Source organism: Trematomus bernacchii, unplaced genomic scaffold (genome assembly GCF_902827165.1).
Source record: "Trematomus bernacchii unplaced genomic scaffold, fTreBer1.1, whole genome shotgun sequence".
Taxonomy (NCBI): Eukaryota; Metazoa; Chordata; class Actinopteri; order Perciformes; family Nototheniidae; genus Trematomus; species Trematomus bernacchii.
In genome coordinates, this window is record NW_022987762.1 from 273,471 (window position 1) to 299,139 (window position 25,669).

The 25,669-nt window shown below is 41.5% G+C and overlaps 1 protein-coding gene across 1 annotated transcript in view; it reads left to right on the forward strand.

Moving 5' to 3' along the window:
• The window catches only part of LOC117496627 (zinc finger protein 501-like), a 110,407-nt gene that overhangs the window by 50,478 nt on the left and 34,260 nt on the right, over positions 1-25,669 (forward strand). The gene's annotated exons all lie outside the window — the stretch shown is intronic.

A 25,669-nucleotide genomic window follows, 5' to 3' on the forward strand; every position in this document is an offset into this window, starting at 1 on the left:
CTTTACAGATCTGGATTAATGATGTGAAAGATAATCAAGTGTTAAATCAGACTTTAGTTCCACCTGGAGTAAATTCACAAGCTACCCTGCAGCTTTTAAAGTCATTAAAACTAACACACACACACACACACTGAAGGATGTTACCTCTCTCTCCTCTTCGTCCTGGTTCTTCAGCCTTTCTTCTCCTTGATAAAACACTGCCGTTAAACACACTAATCTCCCTTTACTTATGTTTACCGATCAGCCACGTGGTATAAAAAGCTACGAACAAAGAACGGGAGGCAACAAAAACACGGTGTAACGGATAAAAGCACGGATAAATCACCCTCCAAGGATAAACTAACTCTTTGTGTGTGTTTTAAAAGTCTCTTAAACACATTACATTCGTTATAAAATCTGCACCAACGTCTGTTAGCAACGTGTAGCTTCTGAGGACCGGAAGCTAGAAACGGACCGCCGCAATGCATCATGGGATTAGAGTTTTTCATTTAAACATCAGTTCACTGCCCCCTGTGGTGAAAAAATAGAAAACACTATCGCTATTAAAACTAGAAAATGCATTTCCTGCAGAAAATAGCGTGCGAATGCTGTAAACTGTGAACATTTGTGGCAGAAAAATGCAGAAAAAGCTGAACATGTTATGATGAATGGTAGCTGCTTTTAGCTACAGAGACCAAGTCAGTGTGTTGCTGAACTTAGCAGAGAAATGCAGAAAAGATAAATGATTTGAATCAAATTGTTACAGCTCAAATGCATTGCAATGACTTCCATGTTAAAAAAAGACTTTAAAAAGCTGAATATTAAATCTCTGTGGCCTTGTGTTAAAAATAAACGACAAGAAAGTCCCCTCAGATGTTAAGACCTTTACAGATACATGCAGCAAAATATAACATTGTAACAGGTTAAGATACACAAGGAGGTAAAAGGTATGACAATAACAAATGTGATACAGTAAAACAATGATTTCTCTCGGAAAGATAAGACACAAGACAGGTGAATAGATTCAACAATATAAAACCCTATAAAATAAAGTGAACATATAGGTACAACAGAAATACAAATCCAAATGTAGAGTAATAAAAACATCATAATTCTAATAAAGTTTAAACGATTAAAATATAAAGAAACCAACGTCAAAATACATGTTGTTATTGAAACTGTTAAATAACTAACATGAGATAAAACCCTTCCTATATCATAAATAAAACGATATAAAAGTAGGTAAATAATAAAGACTAAAAGAACATTTAAAGTGGGGGGTTGCTAATAAAAAGCTAATCTAAAGAGATGTGTCTTTAGCTGGCGTTTAAAAATGTCCACTGAGCCTCTCTGATATTTCCTGGTGTTCCACAGTTTGGGAGCGTAGTGGAGAAAAGCCTCACGCATTTTATTTAGGGGAATTTTAGGGATATTTAAAAAGCTGAGGAGGACCTCAGGGCTTGTCCTGGGACATCAAACAAGACTGACTGTGAATTGAAGTCTATTAGTCAGACTTCAATTCAGAAAGTCTCTTAAAATATAACAATACAGCTCTCAGGACATCAGGAGGAGGAAACAGCTAGCTTGGCTCTCTTATGCCCCTTTCACACCGGCGCTTGAAAAGCCTGAAAAGTACCGGTTTTTCCTGTTCACACCGCAGCGGCGCCGCGTCATAGCTCCGGAATGCGGTTCACTTCCAGCTCCACAAGATTGTCGGTCGAGAGGCAAGAGCTTCGGAGCTAGAGGCGGCGTCGCTTACGTCTCTCTTACGTCGAAACGGCTTAGCAAGTAGTCAGTTTAGCTTCGGTTGCTATGCTAACATCACCCATGTTATACCAGAGAAACTTTCATAACAGCGTTGTGATGCCAAACAGCGTCAATTCAGACTGACACACATTCACAGTGTGTTCAGTCAGACAGTGAATACTTTAGAGCCGTGTGAGCTAACCCGGAGCTAACGGGAGAATAAACTCCCGTGGAAGAGCAGCCAGCACTGCAGCGGTCGGTAAATGCCGCTGAAACACATTAATAAACAATGAACCACGGTACTCTGGAGAAAAGTATAAGGTTGGAGAAGTCGTTATTTAATTTAATCTGGCTTCGTATGATTAAAAGCAACACGATCATCGACCCGACGCAGTCCCCCGTTGTCGTTGTTGTTGTGAGCTCCGTTGGGGAGAAAATCAGCGATGTAAACGGTGACGTCAGCCAGTCCCCAACTCCGAGGACTTCCGGCCGGGGACTCCAGGTGGCAGTATACACCGTGAAGTTGTTTGCGGCCTGCCAGTAAACCCAAAGCAGAAGAAGACGAATTGACGTCAGCGGCTCATTTGCGTAATCTTCCCTCAGGGAAAAGTACTCCGGTGTGAACGCGATTGGTAGTTAGTGCCCTGGGGTATTAAGTGCTGGGACACTAAGTACGGCAAAGTACTTGGTGTGAAAGCGGCTTATGTTATATTTTGCTGCATGTATCTGTAAAGGTCTTAACATCTGAAGGGACTTTCTTGTTGTTTATTTTTAACTTGTGATGTGTCGTCATTTTGTAAAACACTTTGAGCTGCACGTGCTGTATGAAAAGTGCTGTATAAATAAAGCTTTATTATTTCAACAGTTTTGTATGTTCTAACCAGCGTTCACACTATGCCAACACAAGGCCACAGAGATGCTGTTTCTCCAATTTAATTCATGTTTGTAATGGTTCCTGAACTATGAAGAAATGTTTTACTATGCTGTGTTTCAACCATGGTTTCCTAATAGCCTTGTTATTCCATATATAAAATATTGGTAACACTTTATATTAAAGTGGACCTATCATGCTATATTTGAATAATATATTGTAGGGCCATACCTATGTAAGGTATATTTATACGTTTTCTTTTTCAAAATACCAAACAGATCATGCATTTTAGCCATGCCTCATTTTGCTCTATTTTGCTCTCCTCCACCCCTGTCTTTGCATGCGCTGCAGCTGACCACGCCCCCCTGCAAAGGAGCGGGCCGAGTTACGAGCGTCATGTTACCATGCCACGGCAACCTCTCATTCCCCTGATAGGTGGAGAGTTGGCGATATAGGTGGAGCTCCTCCGTCCTGACGTCAGAGAAATGTTCAAATCTGTATCAGATCCGTTGCAGCCCCGTTTTTAGAGATTTGGGTATGGAGGAAAAGAGAGAGGGTTGTGTTTTATGACACTTGGTGAGTTCCCTGGAACACCGGGGACACATATTCATGTATAAAAGACGTACAAAACTGCATTTTGCATGATAGGTCCCCTTTTAAGGTACACAAACTCACCATCAACTAGTTTTTAATTAACATGCATATTATCAGTATATTGGCTCTTTATTAGTCATTATAAAACACTTATTAATGCCTTATTTTACATGACCATATTCTACAAGTAATAAGCCATTAGTTGAGAGTTTTTCCAATAACCCTCTAATTAGTGCTTATTTATTGCAAGTAAGGAAGTTGTTGTTCATGAGTTTGGGTCTTAATATGCTCTGCTCAATATGGGCCTAATAAGGCAGTACCACAAGAATAGTAATCCTCCCATGATAACACTTAACAAATATGATCTATTCTTATGTAACAAGACATGAAACTAAAAGTGTTCATTGTGTCTAAATAACTCAAAATGAGGTATTTATATCTAAGAATATGTTCCCTATTTTAAAGTGAAGTCTTGTTCATAACCAATAAGCTAGTAGTTTGACTCTAATTAGGTATTTTTATCTAAGAATATGTTCCCTATTTTAAAGTTGCTTCCTCTTGACACTTTGTAAATACATTATAACACACACTGAAATTAACCTCAACAGCACATGAACAAAGTAGGCACATGTCAAAATATCTGTTTTATTAATGAACCACTAAAGAGAGGTTGAGACACATACCAAAACATGTCAAGTTTCTCCAAGGCTGAGAACACATATGCAGCCTGTACTTTTTAATAAAAACAGATTTTTAACAGTCGGTAAACATAAGTAAAGGCATTAACCCCGTGTCGTTTCACACAGAGGTCAAGGAATAGTGGATAGGAAAAGACGATAGGAGCTGATTTTTGGACAATTCGACTGCAACCCAGAACAGACTGCTAACTCAACAGGAACTATCAAAAACATCACAATAGAAGTTTAAAGTCACAACATTTTATCAACCAAACAGATTATTGGAGAAACTACTCTGCAGAAAAATGAACAGTCAAACTAATTTCCTTCAATGCAGCTTAACAAGGCTAGCAGTTTAACCCTGGATATATAATATTTTATATATGGAATAAAAAGTCTATAAGGAAACCATGGTTGAAAAATGGCATTGTAAAACATTTCTTCATAGTTCAATAAACTACAAGAAAGTCCCCTCAGATGTTAAGACCTTTACAGATACAGTACATGCAGCTAAATATAAAATGTTAGTAATGTAAATGTTGTAATCTTTCGCAGGACTAGTTTAACTACAGTGACTAGGCACATTATCAGGATTAGCACACCTATGATAAACACTGAAATGGTAACAATGCATTTTACAATCCCCCCTCCCCATGACCCAAATGTTCCAGTTAAATCCCCAAATGCAAACCCATGAGTTTCGTGCAATTCTTGTATTCCCCTAGCAGTATCATGAGCCATATCCATTGGCGACTGGTCATTAGGGGCAGGTGGGGCACAGCCCCACCTAGTGTCAGCAGAAAGTATTACAAATAATGATTACAAAAATGCAAAAATATAAAATATATTTTAAGATCATGTTTAATCATCTGATTCGTCTGTACATTGCTGTTTTAGTCTGTGTTCTTCTAATTAGTGTGTCTACAGTCACAGTGTGTGCCTATTGAGCTGTTTAGAGCCATGTGGGACAAAACCTGATTATGCCCCTTCCTCTCGCTGTGAAGTCAACGGTGACTGTAAAAACTTCACTGCGCATGCTCAGAGTATTTTGTAATGTAATGTGTGTGGCAAAAAAATAATGACCAGAGGGGCACGGAGCTACCATCCCCACCATACGTCATCTCAAATCATTCAGAGCTGATTGGCTGTAAGTACGTGTGCCGCGAAAAGTGTGGTGCTTGAAGAGGAGACGAGAGAGCTGCAGTGGCGCGTCCTAAAACCAGGAAGTAAGCACAAAAAAGCAATGAGATTTCTCCAGAGGATTTTAGAAAATAGCTCGAAATAAGATCTGTGGGAAACGTACCTGTTAGATAAATGCACGTTTTGTTCAGCCGGATAATATCCACATGTCTACCCTACTTTTATAATTTTTTTATCATAAATCTATGGATTAGATTTATGATAGACTTTTGAAACTACAAGAACATAAGGAGGACTTTTACAAAAAAGTAATAGAAATGTTTGTCCAGAAGGATAGGCAAATGGACTTCATCTTCAAGTCAAGGTAAGACCGCCATTTTATTGAAAATGGGATCTTACTAAGAGAGAACAATTCAATATTTAAATGATAAAATTACATTTTTTGGGTATCCTTTTGTTGAACTGTCTGTTTAAAATTAATCGAAGCATCAGACAAAAAAAGCTTTTGAAAATAATATTATATTTTGGTTTAGGTCAAAATATAATATTTGTAAACCTGAAGAGTCAGTGCCAGTGCCTCAGCAGCCATGAACCTCACTGCACGTCACTGCAGAAGCTTATATATAGACATCTAAGTTTTTTGTGCCCCACCACTTTTGTACATATAAAAACGCCACTGGCCATATCCATGACCTCAGGTGTGGCATCAGAGATGAAAGAACAACACTCAGATCCAATCACCTTGCATGTACCCCCCTGTGCTGCTAGTAGAAGATCCAGTGCCATGCGATTCTGTAATGCCACTGTTCTAACTTCCTGCAGTTCTTTGTGTTCAGCTAACATGGCTGTGTTGGACACATTAAGGTGCTTCTCCACAACCTTGGAGAGAGCTATAATTTCCTGCTGGGAAACATAAATACCGTACCAGGGCAGCAATGCGCTAGCCAGCTGCTGACCTGTTGTGATGGTTCTACGAGTTCTGTGTAGGGCAGGGAATATTGCTGCAATCTCCTCAGTCTCTACTTTACGGATCAAAGGGATTAGATAGGCTAGATAACAGGTGCCATCAAAAGTATCATAAGGCATGCAACCGTAGGCTCTGTTCCCACAAACCAAGTAAACCCTCTCTGGAAGGGGAGTTCTGGTTAACTTGATCTTTACTACGGTGTTACAGTCGCTGTGGCCCACATCGTCAGAGGGTGAAAACCCTCCTCCGCTCTGGAAGCAGATGGACACATTCTTCCACTCATGCACCACAACTGGGGGAACATAAACGGAACAGTCACGTGTAGGGGATTTACCTAAGGGTAATGGCAGTGAACAGTCATGTATTTTAACTTTCACTGAGTCCACTGTTCGGACGCCAAACCAGGGTACAACAGCTACCAAGGCTTCAACCAACAAAGATGGTGTGTGCGGTTGAGGTGAACATGTTGGACTTGTGGAAGTGGCTGAGCAATTAGTCTGGACTAGAGCTAATTGGAATCTGTATTCAAAAGCTAGTTCAACGTATTTCTTCACATATATAAGTTTTAGAACCCTCAATCGTTTGAAACCGTCTGGCAGGTAGTCTTTATTTACTGTGTCAACAATGAGCGAGATTAAACCATTGTACTTTAAAGGTTGCTCAAAGTCTATGGGGTAGGAAGGGGTGTAACAATCATCTGCATCCTTGCTAATTCGGGATGCTATATCACTCCAGGTGACTAAACTGTAGTCAGCTTTTGTGAAAGGAATTGGGCTGAACATGGGAGAGTACATGGATTCTGGCATGTTCTGGCACAGCCAACAGTTGCTAACATTGCGTTGATGTGCATAGTCTAACATTAAACTCATTGCGGAATTGGTTTGAGTTTGTTTAGGTGGAGTAATTAAGGCATTTTTTGAAGAGTCTACATCACTCTCTGGTGACTTAATTACATCTGAACCTGGTTCACTAAATGAACATCTAGTGACCCCTGAACTGGGATCTTTGTAATTTGGTGTCTAACTTTAAAGAAGGCAACAATTTACAATGTGGATAAGGTGACTACTTATCCAAAGTGTGTGGGTGTGTGTGGGTGTGTGTGTGTGTGAACAGCTTGTCTGCCCAAGGTTAAAACATTTGGGACAGCAGTGAGAATGTTATGAGAAACAATTTGTTGCTTAGACTGAACTCGAAAGAAGCTAGACTGGAACATTTGAAATAAATCAAAACACTTGTACATTAATTAAATACATTTGACATTTAGCTTGAGCTGGGTTCAATACTTTCTTTATGGTATTTAAATTGGGCTCAAGTAGAACCTTTACATGGATTTGGCTTGCAACACAAAGTGATACTGATCTCTGTCTGTTATGATTTGAAAGTCTCATGATTTAAAGTGTAGGGCTGTGAAGGAGAGGCCCTTGGAAAACAACCTCTACTTCTTTGTTAACTGTAATTACTTATTGTAAAGAGATTGCAACATTATACTTTTTAAATAATTGCTCAATTCATTTAACACATTTATTATGCACACTGTAATGAAAACGTCAACAAATATATTGATCCTGGCTTAACCAGCGACCTTTACTCTTTTGTTCATAAGCTCGGTTTCAGAAAACTTGTCAGTAGTTTAACAACTATTAGAATTTTAGTAATGTCTATGGAGACCAATTGGTTGATACGAGAAATCATTTGAAGCAGTTTAATAAAGAATGTTAAACTATATTTAAAACTGTAATTAAACTTCAACTTATATTAATTATCTGAATCCAGTGGCCAGTTGGAATAGATAATCAACAAAGTTTCCATTTTGCAGCAACAGCGCAAAAGGTTTCAACAATAATTTGTATTATGTCTGAGTCAAGTTCTGTCTTATCAGCTTTGTTTCGGAATGTGTTCAATACATTACGTTTTTTTCATTATTACCATACAATACATAGATTTAAGAATAAATGAAACAAATAATACAATATTGACCTAAAACAGCAGACAGATTTTGCCACCCTGACCTCCTCAGGCAGGTTGTTTACGACCAGCAGTGATGCCTCTTAGGGTCTCAGGGTGCAGGACGGGGCATAGGGTTTATAAAAGGTCACAAACATATCTTAACATACCAGCAATACAATTTAAGAATGTATTCTTAAAGTAATATAATCTTCTCTTCTTCTTACACCTACAGCGCACACCCTGAACAGTGTGCTCCTTGTTTACATTTCCTCTGCACACTTAGATGCAGCGCACACCCTGAACAGTGTGCTTCTTGTTTACGTTTCCTCTGCACACTCAGATGCAGGACATAAAACACTCTTTTGCTATTTATTTTCATTTTGCAGCACATCTATACTACCAGAATTTTGCAAAACACTATATATTATTTATCTTTCTCAAGTCATTTACTTTTGGTGAGTTAACTAAAGCTTAGTTTATTTTACCCTGGCTATGGACTGATTCATTATTAGTTGTTACAAAACATGCACAAGACGGCGGTTAGACAAACCAATATAGACCCCTGATACAAACAATCAGACAAACAAACATGATGAACTCGTAATAAACACCAGTGCGACAGCAAAGTTCATCCAGCTCAATTTAGTCCGGATTAAAGAGGTTTCAGAGGGGGTAGGGACTATTTGATCTCTCCCAATGGGAATCCAGTGGGGCACCTTGACTCGTGCCTCCACCCTTGTATACAAGTCCTTAGATCGGTGCCTGAAGACCGTCCAAGAGCAATAACTAGCTTATCCTCTTGCGACTCCACTATCCCTGCTCTAGTGGTGCTATGCCCCCCCGATCTGGAGCACATAGACTTTTTTCCTCTACCCTTTCTATCCGAAACCACACAGTTAACTGTAGTCCTACTCGACCAGCCTACACACCTCCCATCATGTTCATCCCAACGATGAAACACAGTTTTGCTCTACACTTGCATACCACTGCCCACCCATGATCAATTAGCCTATAATTTTATGTATGCACCCCGGACCGACACCAGCTCCTCCAGCAATGTAGGGAGCCTGTCGCATCAGGTAATGCACGCACCACGCACCTGCCAGCACATCGTAAACGGCCACAAGCCACGAGAGTGCTTTTAAACAGTCTCGTTTTTAATAGAGACGGCGGTGGTGTGAGTTAAAGTTATAGACAAAAGCTGTGATTTTCTCCCTCTGAGTTCACTTCACCAGCTCATGCAGATACGGGGAGGTATTTTGCATCCCTGCGACTGCCTGTGCGGAACACATGCCCCGACCAGCAAAACGGCTGCCTGTGCGGCACACATGTCCCGAGCAGCACACACAGAGGACACACACACCCGGAGCCGCAGCTGGAGCCGTGTTTTTTTTAGAGGCGCTGGGGGTAATATCTCTGGCTGCTTTAGTTAACTGCTAGTGTTGGCCGCTGAAACCCCCGGAATCTCGGCGATTTGTTCATTACAAATCTCTATTTTGATTTCACACAGAAGTTCCACTTTACTGCTGCCCTCATTAAGGTCTTTTTAAACATCTCCGTGTATGCCTGCACGGCACATACGTCTCGAGCAGCACACACAGAGGGAACCAGCCAAGACAGAGTCCCTGGATGATTCCCTGGGGTTACTAGCCCCAAATGTTCATTAACCAAAACGAAACGCAGCCGCTTAGCTTCACAGATAATTTTAGGATACCGTCAATCACAGATTCTGGTAAGGCAATGTCCAAATGTAGATTTGAAATCACACTTACCAGTCTCTGAAGATCTGTTGGTATCCTGCCGACAACGCCAATTTGTGGAGGAAACTTCTGTGTAGTAATGCATGGAGTCACCGACTCAGGAAGGAGACACGGTGAGAGTTGGAGCTTTGATGTCAAACACTGATGGGTTTATTCAGAGTATTCGGCCGGAGGATTCACATCACAAATCAAAGAGTCAGAGGTTATGACCACACGGTAGAGTTGCCACGTCAATTCTGAAGAACCTCTCTCTATGCTAGACCTTTTAACAGGTTCACAGAGAGAAATCAACATCTCTGAAGGAGTAGACTAAACACTGAATCATCTGCGTCCGACGCTCATGGCCTCAAGGATTTCACATCCTAGAGCCCACAAACACCGATAAAGAAGTGCCTCAGTGTTCCCACAACAATTACCCTTCTTGCCAGTCAAGTTGACCGGTCACACACTGGTGACAACAACACATATGGCACCAAGGCCTTTCCTTAAAGGAGATAACACGTCACAGAGCAAAAGGTTAGATATCTAGAAGAATTATTCCTTAACAGTTAAGATACACAAGGAGGTAAAAGGCAGTGACGTGCGGTGAGGTTCATGGCTGGTGAGGCACTGACTCACTGAGTCAGATTTACAAATATTATATTTTGACCTTAATCGAAATATTCGGTTATTTTCAAAAGCTTTTTTAGTCTGATGCTTCGATTCATTTTAAACAGACCGTTCAACAAAAGGATACCCAAAATCTAAATATTGGGTTGTTCTTTCTTAGTAAGATCCCATTTTAATTTTTATTATTTTATCATTTTTATTATCTTATTTTATTAGTCTCAAAACAGAGATTCAAACGGCCGTAAACAGGAAACGTTTGGACATTTATTCAAAACAGCAGCTGGGTCACACCAATAGGATCAGGTTTAAAAAAAAAAAAGGATATTACATTTAGTCATTTTGAATAATACATCCATTAACACGAAGCCTCTTTTGTCCAATAATGAGACAATTGTTGTCTTTCTTTAACTAGTAAGCAGACTGCGATGCAATATTAAATAAGGTCCCTGTCATAAAGTCAAGTGCAACAAATACTTCAGACATCTCCTAACACTTCCCCTGGTGGTTTCACTACATTAATAACATCTGTTAAATGTATAAAGGCTTTTGCATCAAGGGTTTTCTTTTTTAATTGCATTTGCTTAATTTGAGTGAATATTGTTTAAGGAACTCATTTTTTATATAAAAACGTTTGAAACAAATAATGTATTTAATTCTTATTTTTACCACTTTGTGTTTTTAGTTTCAGTAAACATTTTATTTTCATATTACATTTCTTTAAATATATTTTTTCATGTTTTTGTGATTTATTTATATTATTTATTTAATTTATTTATACGGAGCCCCTAAAGGGACATGGAAGAAAGAAAAGTTACCGATGCGCCAAGGAGGAAGTGGAACACACAGGAGACAACCATTTTGCACGCGCGTCAGAATTGGTGCAACTTCAGATGTGTAATTGGTTCTGGAACTTTGCGTCAAAAATTGCATAGGCCACGCTCCCTTCCGTTTTTTAACGTAAACTCCCCCCACTTTAACTTTCACGTAAACTAACGAAACTCGCTACGCATATCTAGGGTACGGAGACAAACCAAAAAGCCTCTTGGAGGGGTATAAAATAACGTACATGAAGCCGGCCATTTTGAATTTGGCGTCGGAAAAACGCGATCTATCGCGTTTTTCGTCCTTCGCGCAAAATCTATCTTCTCCCAGGGACTTTATCCGTACGACTCGAAATTCGTCGGGTAGCATCTCGAGACATGGGCAATTAAAAGTTATCACGGAAGTTTTTTTCTTTCGCACGGCACAGCCGTTATTTAACGCCAAAGTTTGCGTTCGCTCGATGCTAGGCCCATCCCTCGCCATGGAACATGATGATGTCATAACGCCAACTGACATGCTGAGAACGCCACCAAACTTCACGTGATGGTTAACACTGCGACCCTGAACAGCTCTACGTCAAATTTGATGTTACTTAATATGGCGTTACCATGGCAATGAATCCCTCGCCATAAAACACGGTGTCGCTGTAACTCCAATGGACACGGTCCCATCGTCCCCCAATCTTCAGTTTTATATCACCGGTCCATGCCTCAACAGCTCTACGTGAAATCTGAGATCTCATCGTATGCCGTTTCCATGGCAACGCATCCCTCGCCGTAAAACACAATGTTGTCTTAAGTCAATGGAAAATGGTCCAAACTGCACCAGACTTCAGATGATGGCTAATGGTCCGGCCCTCAACAGCTCTACGCCAATTATGGGATGTCATCATATGCCGTTGCCATGGCGACAGATCCCTCGCTATGAAACACGGTGTTGTCTTAATTCAATGGAAAAGGTTCCAAACTGCACCAGACTTCAGATGACAGTTAATGGTCCGGCCCTCAAAAGCTCTACGCCTATTCTGGGATGTCATCATATGCCGTTTCCATGGCAACGCATCCCTCGCCATAAAACACGGTGTCGCTGTAACTCCAATGGACGCGGTCCCATCGTCCCCCAATCTTCACTTTTATATCACCAGTCCATGCCCCAACAGCTCTACGTGAAATCTGAGATCTCACCATATGCCGTTTCCATGGCAACGCATCCCTCACCGTAAAACACAATGGTGTCTTAAGTCAATGGAAAATGGTCCAAACTGCACCACACTTCAGATGATGGCTAATGGTCCGGCCCTCAACAGCTCTACGCCAATTATGGGATGTCATCATATGCCGTTGCCATGGCGACAGATCCCTCGCCATGAAACACGGTGTTGTCTTAATTCAATGGAAAAGGTTCCAAACTGCACCAGACTTCAGATGACAGTTAATGGTCCGGCCCTCAACAGCTCTACGCCAATTCTGGGATGTCATCATATGCCGTTTCCATGGCAACACATCCCTCGCCATAAAACACGGTGTCGCTGTAACTCCAATGGACGCGGTCCCATCGTCCCCCAATCTTCACTTTTATATCACCAGTCCATGCCCCAACAGCTCTACGTGAAATCTGAGATCTCACCATATGCCGTTTCCATGGCAACGCATCCCTCGCCGTAAAACACAATGTTGTCTTAAGTCAATGGAAAATGGTCCAAACTGCACCAGACATCAGATGACAGTTAATGGTCCGGCCCTCAACAGCTCTACACCAATTATGGGATGTCATCATATGCCGTTGCCATGGCGACAGATCCCTCGCCATGAAACACAGTGTTGTCTTAACTCGATGGAAAATGGTCCAAACTGCACCAGACTTCAGATGACAGTTAATGGTCCGGCCCTCAACACCTCAATATGACAATAGTGAGTTTTCCTCAAAAGCTGTTGCCATGGCAACGCATCCCTCGCCATACATCACAATGTTGTCTTAAGTCAATGGAAAATGATCCAAACTGCACCACACTTCAGATGACAGTTAATGGTCCGGCCCTCAACAGCTCTACGACAATTATGGGATGTCATCATATGCCATTGCCATGGCGACAGATCCCTCGCCAAAAAACAAAATGTTGTCTTAAGTCAATGGAAAATGATCAAAACTGCACCACACTTCAGATGACAGTTAATGGTCTGGCCCTCAACAGCTCTACGACAATTATGGGATGTCATCATATGCCGTTGCCATGGCGACAGATCCCTCGCCAAAAAACACAATGTTGTCTTAAGTCAATGGAAAATGATCAAAACTGCACCACACTTCAGATGACAGTTAATGGTCCGGCCCTCAACAGCTCTACGACAATTATGGGATGTCATCATATGCCGTTTCCATGGCAACGCATCCCTCGCCAAAAAACACAATGTTGTCTTAAGTCAATGGAAAATGGTCCAAACTGCACCAGACATCAGATGACAGTTAATGGTCCGGCCCTCAACAGCTCTACGCCAATTCTGGGATGTCACCCTATGCCGTTTCCATGGCGACAGATCCCTCGCCATAAAACACAATGTTTATGATACTGCTGTAACTCCTAAATACATTGTCCCATCGGCTATCGGCCTGAAACTTCCCACGTTTGCCAACGGCCGAGTCCTCGAGACACCTACACACACACCTCGACGTGCGGACAACAGCCTGCGGAGCGTCGAAGACCCGCTCAACGCTGCTTGCAGCTTTAATTATTATTATTATTGTTATAAGAATTATTATTATTATTAATAATAATAATAATGTAATTATTCATTATTTTAATACTGTTAGTTTTTTCAGTACAGGGGGGCAGTGAAATTGTGTTTAAAAGAAAAACTACAATCCCATGATGCATTGCGGTTGTCCGTTTCTATCTTCCGGTCCACAGAAGCTGTATATAACAATACAGCTCTCAGGACATCAAGAGGAGGAAACAGCTAGCTTGGCTCTCATCGTTGTTCAAAACTATGCGGTGTGGATTCGCTTGTGGACTTTAAGGTGAATACTTTGAGAAAACGTTTTCCCACACTCTTACACCACTACGGTTTTTCTCCGGTGTGAACAAGTTGATGTTTTTTGAGACCACTTGATGCAGTGAACTTTTTCCCACACTTTTGTAGCTGTTTTTCATTGGTGTTTTATTCTATCTTTTACTTGCTGTGTTTTATGCCTTTTGATCTACATTTTATAGTTGTATTTTGTGTATTGTGTACTGTATGTAAAGCACTTTGTACATTCGTGTTGAGAAGGGTGCGATATAAATAAAGTTTTACTTATGTGACGGCCCCAGAGCCTGTGGCCTGTGAGTGTGCAGGTGTGTTGCAGGTCCTGTGATGGGGTGGAGCTGAGGAGGCCAATCAGCATGACTGGGGACACCTGGCTGGAGCCGAGGTGCTAATTAAGCCCAGCTGCCCGGAGTCACATGGCCTTCGTGACTCTCTCCAAGACCGCTGCGGAGACACTCGCCGGGATCCTTTCCCCTCGCCCATCCTGTCATGTTTAAATGTGCCGTGGTTTTTGGAACCCTCGAACGTCTCTCTCTCTTTTCCTGTTGTGGCCTACAAGCCGATCATAACACTTACTTTATTTTTATTGTTTTAATAAAACATATTTTTTAAATATTTTAATTAATATAATTTCATTATTACAAATCTTTATGTTATTTTTCAAGTTTATCATTTTATTTGATCTATTTCTTTATTAATTTTCTTTTGTTATTTTGTTATTTTAATTATTATTTCATTATAATTGTTATTATATTAATAATGGTGTTTTTAATCATAAAAATATCACAAACAAACAAAAAAAAGTTTTTTTGTATATCTTTCATTTTTATCTCATTTAATTATCTTTTTAATTATTATTTTTTTATTATATTATTATTTTACTTTACATTTTTTGTCCAATTATTTTTAATTCCCTCAGTATACAAAGTAATTCAAACTAGCTGCACCTTTACCAGCTTTGATAACACTTTAATGATCAATCATTAAAATCAAAACATATATAATTATTATTATATATATATATATATATATATATTATTATAAGTATTATTACAAACAAAAACATTTCCCACAACTTTTAAAACCCGTCTAACCCGTCTCATCTTTATATATAATTATTATTAATATTTTAATTGTTATTTATTTTAATACCGTTAGTTTTTCTATCTTTTCACCAGAGGGGGCAGTGAACTGATGTTTAATGGCGAGATTGAGAGCAGCTGGTGGAAGTGCGTCTTTGAGCCCTGGAGAGGAGGATATGGAAAGTGCATCGGAAGGAGATGGAGGATGGAATGAAGTAAGGAAAAAGACTTCAAGAAAGAAGATAGACATGTCAAGTGACAGTCTTAGTGAATCTGATTCGCAGAAATGAATTGAAGAAAGTAAAGAAAAGGATTGAGAATGAAGAGTGGAAAGTGATTGTGGAGTTTGGTGAGCAATCCGCAGCTAAGCTACATCCAGTGGCCCTGACTAAAGCGATTCACAAAGAAATTGGATCGATAAAGCAAGCAAGATTTCTGAGCAAAGGACGGATGTTGGTTGAAATGATGAATGCAAAACAACAGGAAAAGTTACTGAAAATGAAGACCCTGAATGAAGTTCGAATTAAATGCCATGTTCCTGGAGCAAATCGGAAAATACTTGCAGTTATCAGTGGAGTTCGGCATAGAAGAACTCAAGGAAGAAATTAAAGGGGGAAAAGTGTCTGTAGTTAAGCGTCTTCCTACTAGGTATCAGGGTAAGATAGTGGATAGTTTGTCTGTTCTTCTTCAGTTTGAAGAAACAATTCAACAGGAGATAATGATCGGTTGCATGAGCTTTCCAGTAAGAGAATTCATCCCTAAACCTCTGCGGTGCTTTAAATGCCAAAGGTGTGGGCATGTGGCAGACAAGTGCAAAGCAACTAAGCCCAGGTGTCCAACATGTGCGGGGGAACATGAATATGGTAGTTGTGCTGCAGGTGCTAAGGTGAAATGTTGTAACTGTGATGGGGAACATAGTGCTGCGTATCAGGGCTGCGAAGTGCAGAAAAAGGCCAAGGAGGTGCAGAGATACAAAGTACAAAATAAAGTCTCATATTCTGAAGCAACAGAAAAGGTATCACTAAACATAGCTAGGAAATCCCAAGGAGCAGCAAGTATATTCTCTTCAGAAGATTTTCCCACACTCCCACAGGCAAAGGAAAGCTCCACAAAGTGTTCACATAAGTGTGTGATAGGAGAGGATGCATTGATTGTTAATAAGTACACATGTGTGGCCTTTATTGGAAAAGTGGTGAATGTTGCTTTGCAACAAACAAAAAAGAGGTCAAGACTGAAAACAATAGTGGAAGCAGCAGGTGAATCTTTGGGGATAAAGGATATAACGGTTGAAATGATACATGATATGCTAGCCCCCAATAATGATGATTCACAGATTAGTGAATAGATTGATGGTTTTTCTCATTCTGCAGTGGAATGCTAGAAGCCTTATTGCAAATGGACAATAATTCAAGACCTATATATATCAGTTAAAAGAAAAACCAGACGTTATTTGTATTCAAGAAACATGGCTGAAGACTCATTTGGACTTCATTATTGGGGGATATAGTGCTATAAGACAAGATAGAAATGATGGTCAGGGAGGGGGATGTGTAATTATCAGAGAAATAATGTCTTATAGTAGGCTAACATTTAAGAACAGTCATGATTTAGAAATAGTGGGTGTAGAAGTTTGGATTAATAAAAGGAATATTAGTGTCCTGAATTTTTATAATCCATGTAATAAACTCAAAATAGAGGAATTAGACAGTCTTTGTCAAGGAAATGAAATAATATGGTGTGGTGATTTTAATGCACATAATACAATGTGGGGAGGGAGATCAACAGATTACAACGGACAGGTGGTGGAGGACTTAATGGAGGCAAATGAATTAGTTTGTTTAAATAATGGGCAAGGTACAAGACTCAATTTTAGAGATGGAACAGAGTCTGTGATCGATCTAACTCTGGTAACAAGTGAACTAGCTTCTGGTAGCAGTTGGGAAGTATTGGCAAATAACAGTATTGGGAGTGATCATCTTCCGATTATAATCAAGTTTGATATAAGTAATGTGGTTGAGCTAGACGGTATCATGAGATGGACTTTTTCTAAAGCAAATTGGGAGATGTTTGCTAAATTGTGTGATAATGAATTTGATCAGATTGATATGGCAGGAAGTATTGATGATATAAATGAGCAATTTACTTCAAATATAATTAAAAGCGCTAATCAATCTATTGGGAATAAAACTGGTAAACTTAGTAAATGTGTTAAGATGGTACCGTGGTGGAACAAAGAATGTAATGATGCAATCCGAAACAAAATCAGGCTGTTTGGAAAGCTAAGAAAGACACATTCATTACACAATTTATTAGAATATAAGAAGGCACAGGCTCAGGTAAGGAACATTGTTAAAAGAGCAAAAAGGGAGTGTTGGAGAGGATTCTGTTCAAGTATTGGGAGAACTACGCCATTAGATAAAGTATGGGGAATGATTAAGAAGATGAGGGGAATTAGACAGCAGAGTAACCTGCCAGTGTTAGAGAATGGAGGGGAAATTGCCTCTGGTCCTATGGAGAAGGCAGAAATTCTAGCTACAAATTTTGTCAAAGTTCATTCTTTGGAAAATTTGACAGAAGAAGGTAAGATCAGGAGGCAGGAAGTGTTAGATGAACATCCTAATGTATATGAAGAAAGACATTCGTCGCAGAGTGTTGTAAATGTACCTTTTTCTATTCAAGAGTTGAGAAGAGCATTAAGTAAGTGTAAAATGACTGCTCCTGGGAAAGATAATGTATGTTATATAATGTTGACCAAATTAACTGATTTTGCATTAGGAAAGCTGCTGGAGATGTATAATAAGATTTGGGAGAAAGGGAAGCTGCCAATAATATGGAAAGAGTCTGTCATTATTCCTATTAGAAAACCTGGGAAAGATCCAACTAGTCCAGGCAGTTATAGACCTATAGCTCTGACATCGCACTTGTGTAAAGTTATGGAAAGAATGATAACAGAAAGGCTGACATACTACGTTGAGAAAAATGAACTAATGACTCCTTATCAGAGTGGGTTTAGAAGAGGGCGGAGTACTTTAGATCCACTGCTGTGCCTGGAATCTGAAGTCAGGAAAGCCCAAGCGAATAAGGAGTGTGTTGTAGCTGTATTCTTTGATGTGGAAAAAGCTTACGATATGATGTGGAAGGAAGGATTATTAATAAAACTGGACATTATGGGTCTGGGAGGTAATGTATATAATTGGATTATGGATTTTTTGTTTGGCCGTGCCATCAGAGTCCGAGTTGGCAATTCTTATTCTCGAAGGCATGAAGTTGAAAATGGAACCCCACAGGGGAGTGTAATTAGTCCTCTTGTTTTCTATCATGATAAATGATATATATACACAAGTAGGATCTGATATCGGTAAGTCACTTTTTGCAGATGATGGAGCTATTTGGAAAAGGGGCAGAAATGTAAATTATATTGTAGGTAAGATTCAGGAAGCCATTACGGAAATTGAAAGCTGGTCTCTGACATGGGGGTTTAGATTGTCGGTGGAAAAAACTGAAACTTTATTTTTTACGAGGAAAAGGATAGGTGAGGAGGTTAGGTTAAAACTTTATGGACAAGAACTAAAGAAAGTGAAGACATTTAAATTTCTGGGAATATGGTTGGACGAGAGAGTCACATGGAGTACTCACATTGATAAAGTAGTAGATAAATGTAAAAGGGTTTTAAATGTTATGAGGTGCTTGGCAGGCACTAAGTGGGGGGCTGATAAAGCTGCTTTGAGGAACGTATACACAGCCTTAATTAGATCAGCCATAGAATACGGACTAATAGTGTATGGTTCAGCTGCATACTCTTCTCTTCAAAAATTAGATAGAGTCCAGGCACAAGCACTAAGGATATGCTCTGGGGCAGTCAGATCTACACCAGTGTCGGCACTTCAGGTAGAGGTCGGAGAAATACCAATTTTTTTGAGGAGAAAAGAGTTAATTGTTAATTACTGGGCAAATCTACAGGGCCATAAAGATACTCACCCTACTAAACAAACTGTAAAAACAAGTTGGGAAAGTAACAAAATTAAAAAAGAAAGTTTTTGTGTTTGTGTTTCGGAATTATGTAAGGAATTCAAAGTTAAAGAATGGAATATTAGTCCGACGGTGTTGTTATCAGCTGTTCCACCATGGTTGCTACCTCAACCTATAGTAGATTTATCTTTATTGAAAAGGTTACATTCAATGAAAAACAAAATTAATGTACAGGTTTATGTGAATACTGTTCTACATGAACAATATGGGCAGTTCATACAAATATTTACTGATGGATCCAAAAATCCAGAAAATGGTCAAACTAGTTGTGCATTTTATGTTCCTGAATTAAAAGTCAAAGTGGGAAAGCGGACGAGTGATCATATCGCAGTATATACAGTAGAGATGATGGCTATCTCACTAGCACTTCAGTGGGTAGAGGAAATACAGCCAATGCGAGTGGTCATTTGCTCTGACTCCAGTGCAGCTCTGGAGAGTATAAACAACTTCTCTTCAGAATGTCGACAGGATATTTTACATGACATTTTACACATCATGTTTAGGTTAGTTCATCTGGGAATTGTTGTTCAATTTGTGTGGGTTCCAGCGCATGTGGGTATTAGAGGGAATGAGGTAGTGGATCAACTGGCAAAATGTGGTTTGAAAGCAAACCAGATTGATATTATGGTACCCATCAGTAGAGCAGAAGTCAAATCTGTTACAAAAGTTGTTATCAAGCAACAATGGCAAAAACTATGGGACAGTAACACCAAAGGAAGACATTTATACCAGATACAAAGGGAAGTAGAAACGGGAAGCACTTGGGGGAGTAGTAGAAGAGAACAGAGCATTAACAGCAGGATAAAAGTGGGTCACTCTGGATTAAACTCATCATTGCATCTGATTGGAAAACATCCAAATGGCAATTGTGATGGTTGCCAACAACCAGAGACAATACATCATGTATTTTTTAGCTGCCCGGATTATAACAGACAAAGACTCATTCTGAAAACTGCACTGGAACAACTCAACATCAAGGACATGGATTTCAAGTCAATATATGAAAGTAAATCAAGAAATGAAGCAAACAAGTTGATCTTCAAATTCCTCAAAAGCACTGGTCTGAGGACAAGGATTTAGTATAAACATTTAATAAACCAACAGTAGGTGGCGATATATGCTCCAAGTGGAAGCGATTCGCCATTGAATTGATTGATTGATTGATTGAAAAGTTTATTAACAGCTTGTATATTGGGTACAGTACAGTACAGCTCAAAACATACAATTGTTAAGGGGATGCAGACCAGAGAAAGACTTTCGTCTTGTTTACATCAGGGTCCCCCATTTCCAATTCATCATATCATTTAAGACATATAAGACATATTTGACATACAGATGGCTTATTTACAATTTACATACAGGTGGTTTTTGAAGAAGAAGAAGAAGAAGAAGAAGAAGAAGAAGAAGAAGAAGAAGAAGAAGAAGAAGAAGAAGAAGAAGAAGAAGAAGAAGAAGAAGAAGAAGAAGAAGAAGAAGATTTTTTGATTTTTAAAACAAATTTTATTTACATTTGTTTTAAACATACACCAGGACAAACCTAATACATTACATAATCAAATAAATAAATAAATAACCACATTTTTCATGACTACCAAACAAACATCATCTGAAAAGCATTTTACCCATTTAAAAAAACATCCTCTTTTACACTCTTTAAAAACAAAGACTACACCTATCCTTCAAAACTTCAATATTAGAGAGTCATTCTCCCCCAGTGAGCACAGAACCTGCCCCACAGCCCACACATCCAGAAACCCCTGCAGATGATTGATCAGCGTATAGTACGCATGCTCCACCCTCAGACGCGCTGCCACCAGCCCCCTCAGACAGAGCACTACATCCGTCCATCCCACTCCAGCAAGTTGGTTCTTCCTACTTTTCCAGATTGCTAATTTTGCATTAGCAAACAAGACATTTATCAGTAGTAGGGTTTTCTTCTTCTTCAGGATGTATTTGGGGCCATAGACAAAAAGTGGTATGGAGAAAACCTCCCCGAACCCTTCCACCCACTCCTGTAACATTTTTTTAAGACCAGCCAATCGGGGACAGGACACCACTAAATGCTCCAGTGTTTCTGCCATAAAACAGAACGGACAGCCCCCGGGTCAAAATGAGCTCTATATTTATTAGTGGCTATTGCACCGTGTACAATTCTCCATTGGATGTCAGCCATCCGTTTCTCAACCGGAGATTTATACAGGATCCTCCAGCTGCCCTGAGGGGAAAAGCCCAAGCCAAACACATCCGTCCACTTCGACTCTCTGACGCCTGCGAGCGAGCTGAGGTTTAGCACCTTTACGCAGCTAAGGTATAGCTTCTTCCCATTGCAGGAGCTGAACGTTCCAGGTGTTAGAGTCCCCAGTGATAGCAGGAGACCATCCTCCTCTCTCCATTCCCCCACCGCAGGACCCACACTCAGGGCAGGAAAGACATACTCGTGTCCCTTTCTCCACTGGTCAGCCAGATCTGCATCCAGAGCAAAAGTCCGGTGCGATGGCGACAGCGACTGCCACACCTCATCTACCAAAGTCTCCAGAACTCGGGCTGATCGAATGCCCGTCACCTCAGCCAGTTTTTCTGTGGAGACCCCCGTCAAATGGCCAAGTTTTACCACTCCCGCTTCAATGAACACGTTCTTTAGGGTGGCTGAAGAGAAAAAGGTTCCTGAAAGAAAACCAGTGTCAAACAGTGGCTCCTCAAACAGCCACATCCCAGGCTGGGGGTCAGGTGGTCTGGTAAAACTCAGAATCTTCCAGGCATTGATGACTGAGCAGTAAAAAGGTGTAAGTCCAGTTATCTTGTACGCAGGGGCCTTCAGCAGAAACAGGTGTTTATCAAAACCAAAGCCCCCTGCCCTCCAGAGCAACAGCCGGGCCATAGCCAGCCAGCAGGGAGAGGCACCATACAGCAGCCGCTGAGCTGCCTGCAGTCTAAAAGCAGCAGTCCTTGCAGTAATGTCCACGAGGCCCTGCCCCCCCTCCGCTACAGGCAGGTACAGGACCGATGCTGGCACCCAGTGATGACCCGACCAGAAGAAATCCACGAGGAGCCGCTGCAGTTGTTTCATGAGGCCCTGCGGTGGGGTTAACACCTGGAGTCTGTGCCACAGAGACGAGGCAACCAGATTGTTGGTGACAAGAACTCTTCCCCTGTAGGACAGCTGGGGTAGCAGCCATCTCCATTTGGCTAATTTTGCTTGCACCTTTCCCAGCAATCCCTCCCAGTTCTGTGCCACCATGTCCTCAGACCCCAACCAAACTCCCAGGACCTTTAAACCCTTGTTTCCCCAGCTGAGGTTACCAGGAAGGCTGGGCCTATTTTCTACACTCCACTGACCTACCAAGACTACCTCACTCTTCTCCCAATTAACTTTGGCTGAAGCAGCCTTCCTATACAAAGCTAAACTGTCCTGTAGCTCCTGGATATCTCGCTGACCCTGGACAAAAACACTGACATCATCAGCATAAGCTGATACAACCACCGGGGGGGCCTGAGCTGACTCTGGCAGACACAGGCCCGTCAACCTGTTTCTAAGTCTGCACAAAAGGGGCTCGATGGCAATACTGTATAATAGGCCTGAGATAGGACAGCCCTGCCTGATCCCCCTTTTAACTGGTACAGGTCTGCTCAGCCCTCCCCCCACCTTCACAACACAACATGCATCACTGTACAAACACTTCACCCAGGACAAAAAATGCTCCCCAACACCAAAAGCCTGCAATGTGGCAGCCAGAAAAGTGTGATCCACACGATCAAACGCCTTCTCCTGGTCAATAGAAATAATACCAACATTTATATTATACAGTTTGCAAACATCAAAAGTGTCTCTCATCAAAAACAAATTGTCCACGATTGATCTGCCAGGGATGCAATATGTCTGATCACTACCAATAAGAAGTTCGATAAAACACTTCAGTCTGTTAGCTAAAACCTTTGACAGTATCTTATAGTCCGTACATAAGAGAGCCACAGGTCTCCAATTCTTCAGCAGGGTTAAATCTCCTTTCTTAGGCAACAGTGAAATCACTGCACGCCTACAGGAAGCTGGAAGAGTCCCTTTCCCAAAGGACTCCATCAATACGTCCAACAAGTCATGTCCTAGAATACTCCAAAAATGTTTTAAAAAGTCTGCAGGTAAACCGTCTATGCCCGGAGCCTTGCCGGAGGCCATCTGTGTCACCGCAGAGGTCAATTCCTCCAGCGTAATGTCAGAGCCCAGGGTGTCACTTTCGGCTGGACCCAGCTGTGGAAGACCCTGAAGAAGTTCATCAGCAGCTTCTACGTCACAACCTTCGGCTTTGAACAGGTCCGTGTAGAAGGACACTGCATGCCTCCTCATCTCAGCAGGTTCAGAGGTTACCTGTCCATCGGGGAGACGCAGACATACCATCTGCTTCCTTTGGCCCACAGACCTCTCCAGGTTGAAAAAAAAGGTGGTTGGTGCATCAATGTCTCTCATGGAAGTAAAACGGGCCCTGATCAGAGCTCCCTTGGCTTTCTCCTGAAGAAAACAGTTAAGCTGTTGTTGTTTTAAGAGGGACTGTTCTATATTTTGAGCAGACACACTCTCTAACTCTCTGATCTCCCTCTCTAACTGCTCTATAGCTCTCCTAATGTTGGCAGTGGAGTAGGCTGTATACTGTTGGCAGAACACTCTAATCTGAGCCTTTCCTACCTCCCACCACTGACTCAGGGAGGGAAAAGACTCTTTCTTTGATTTCCAGTTGATCCAAAAAAAATTAAAATTCTCACAGAAAATCAAATCTTGTAAAATTTTAACATTAAACTGCCAGAACGATCTAGGTTTCTCTGTGTTGGATAAAACCAAATCTAAAGAAACTAGCTGATGATCTGTAAAACCAACAGGTTGGATGTGACAGTTCACTGCACGAGTAATAAAAGAAGCAGACATGTAAAATCTGTCTAGCCTGGCTGCACTGACGCCCCCATCTAGCATTCTCATCCAGGTGTATTGTTTAACAGAGGGATGTTTCATCCTCCACACATCCACTAAGTCAGCCTCTCCTATCACCTGTGACAGTAAAAGGGACGACTGAGGATGCGGCTCCCGTCCTATTCTGTCTAAAGTGACATTAGTGCAAACATTCCAGTCCCCCCCCAGTATAACACACTCCCCCTGTACACTAGTGTCTAGCTTGTCTTTTAGTAACTGAAACACAGATACACGTGCAGGGCCCTGATTGGGTGCATACACATTAATAAAAGTGAAAATGAACTCTAACAGTTCCACTTTCACCATCAAGGCTCTACCCGCAACTATCTCTGTGCTGGATAGAATCTTAACATTTAAAGAGGGGGAGAAAAAAACAGCTACTCCAGCACTAAGGTTTGAGCCATGACTGAGTACATACTGACCCCCCCACCACATCCCCAGTCCGTCTCATTCAGGCTATCACTGTGCGTTTCCTGCAGAAATATCACATCTAATTTTTTCTGATTAAAGACCTCTAACACTAAAGCTCTTTTCTGTGCACTTCTACCCCCGTTCATGTTTAAAGAAGCAACCCTTAAAGCCTGCATTAGAGGAAGGAGACAGAGAGAAAGAACAGACAGGTACACACAGCAGAGAGGAGACACCCAGTGTTGCATGATCATGTTGACATTTTATTTAGACCTTTTCAGTTTCCTCCCTCTTTTGCTTTCTTTCGTACCTTTTTTCATAGCAGTTACATGCTTCCTGAGACGATAACGTTTCTTTTCATCCAGCAGGTCTAACCCTACAACTTTCTGAAGGGTGCTCACTGTATGAAGAAACTTGTTAGTGTCAGGGAAAAAGTCTCTCACTTCCACTGCCTTACCAAAAGACTCCTCTAAAAAGACATTAATCTCTTCCAAAGAATATATCTCTGCGTTCTGAGAGAGACTATCTGCAACTGAAACACAGTCAGAATCCCCCTCACCGTCTGTGTCCATCTCTGTCACCTCATTACTGTCTGCAGCCTGTTGAAGCTCTTTTTGCCGCCCAGAGCCAGACGGCAGCTCCTGCTGTGTGCCAACAGCCTCCACCTGCCCCACAGCCCCAGTCTTCACCTGTCCTGCTACATCATCTCCCACCAGTTTACCTGTTTCCACCTGTTTTCCTCTCACACTCACCATTTCCTCTCTCACGATATTCATCCCTACTTCATCCGCAGCCCCCGGGGCCACGGCGGGCGCAGCAGCAGCCCCCGCGACACCGGGTTCCGCGGCCGCGGACCCAGCTGCCCCAGGCTCGGCTGTTCCAGCGACCCCGGGCTCGGCGGCCCTAGCGGCCCCGGGCTCGGCGGCCCCAGCGGCCCCGGGCTCGGCCTCCCCAGCGGCGCCGGGCCCGGCTGCCCCGGCAACCCCGGGCTCGGCGGCCCCATCGGCCCCGGGCTCGGCGGCCCTAGCGGCCCCGGCTGCCCCAGCGACCCCGGGCTCGGC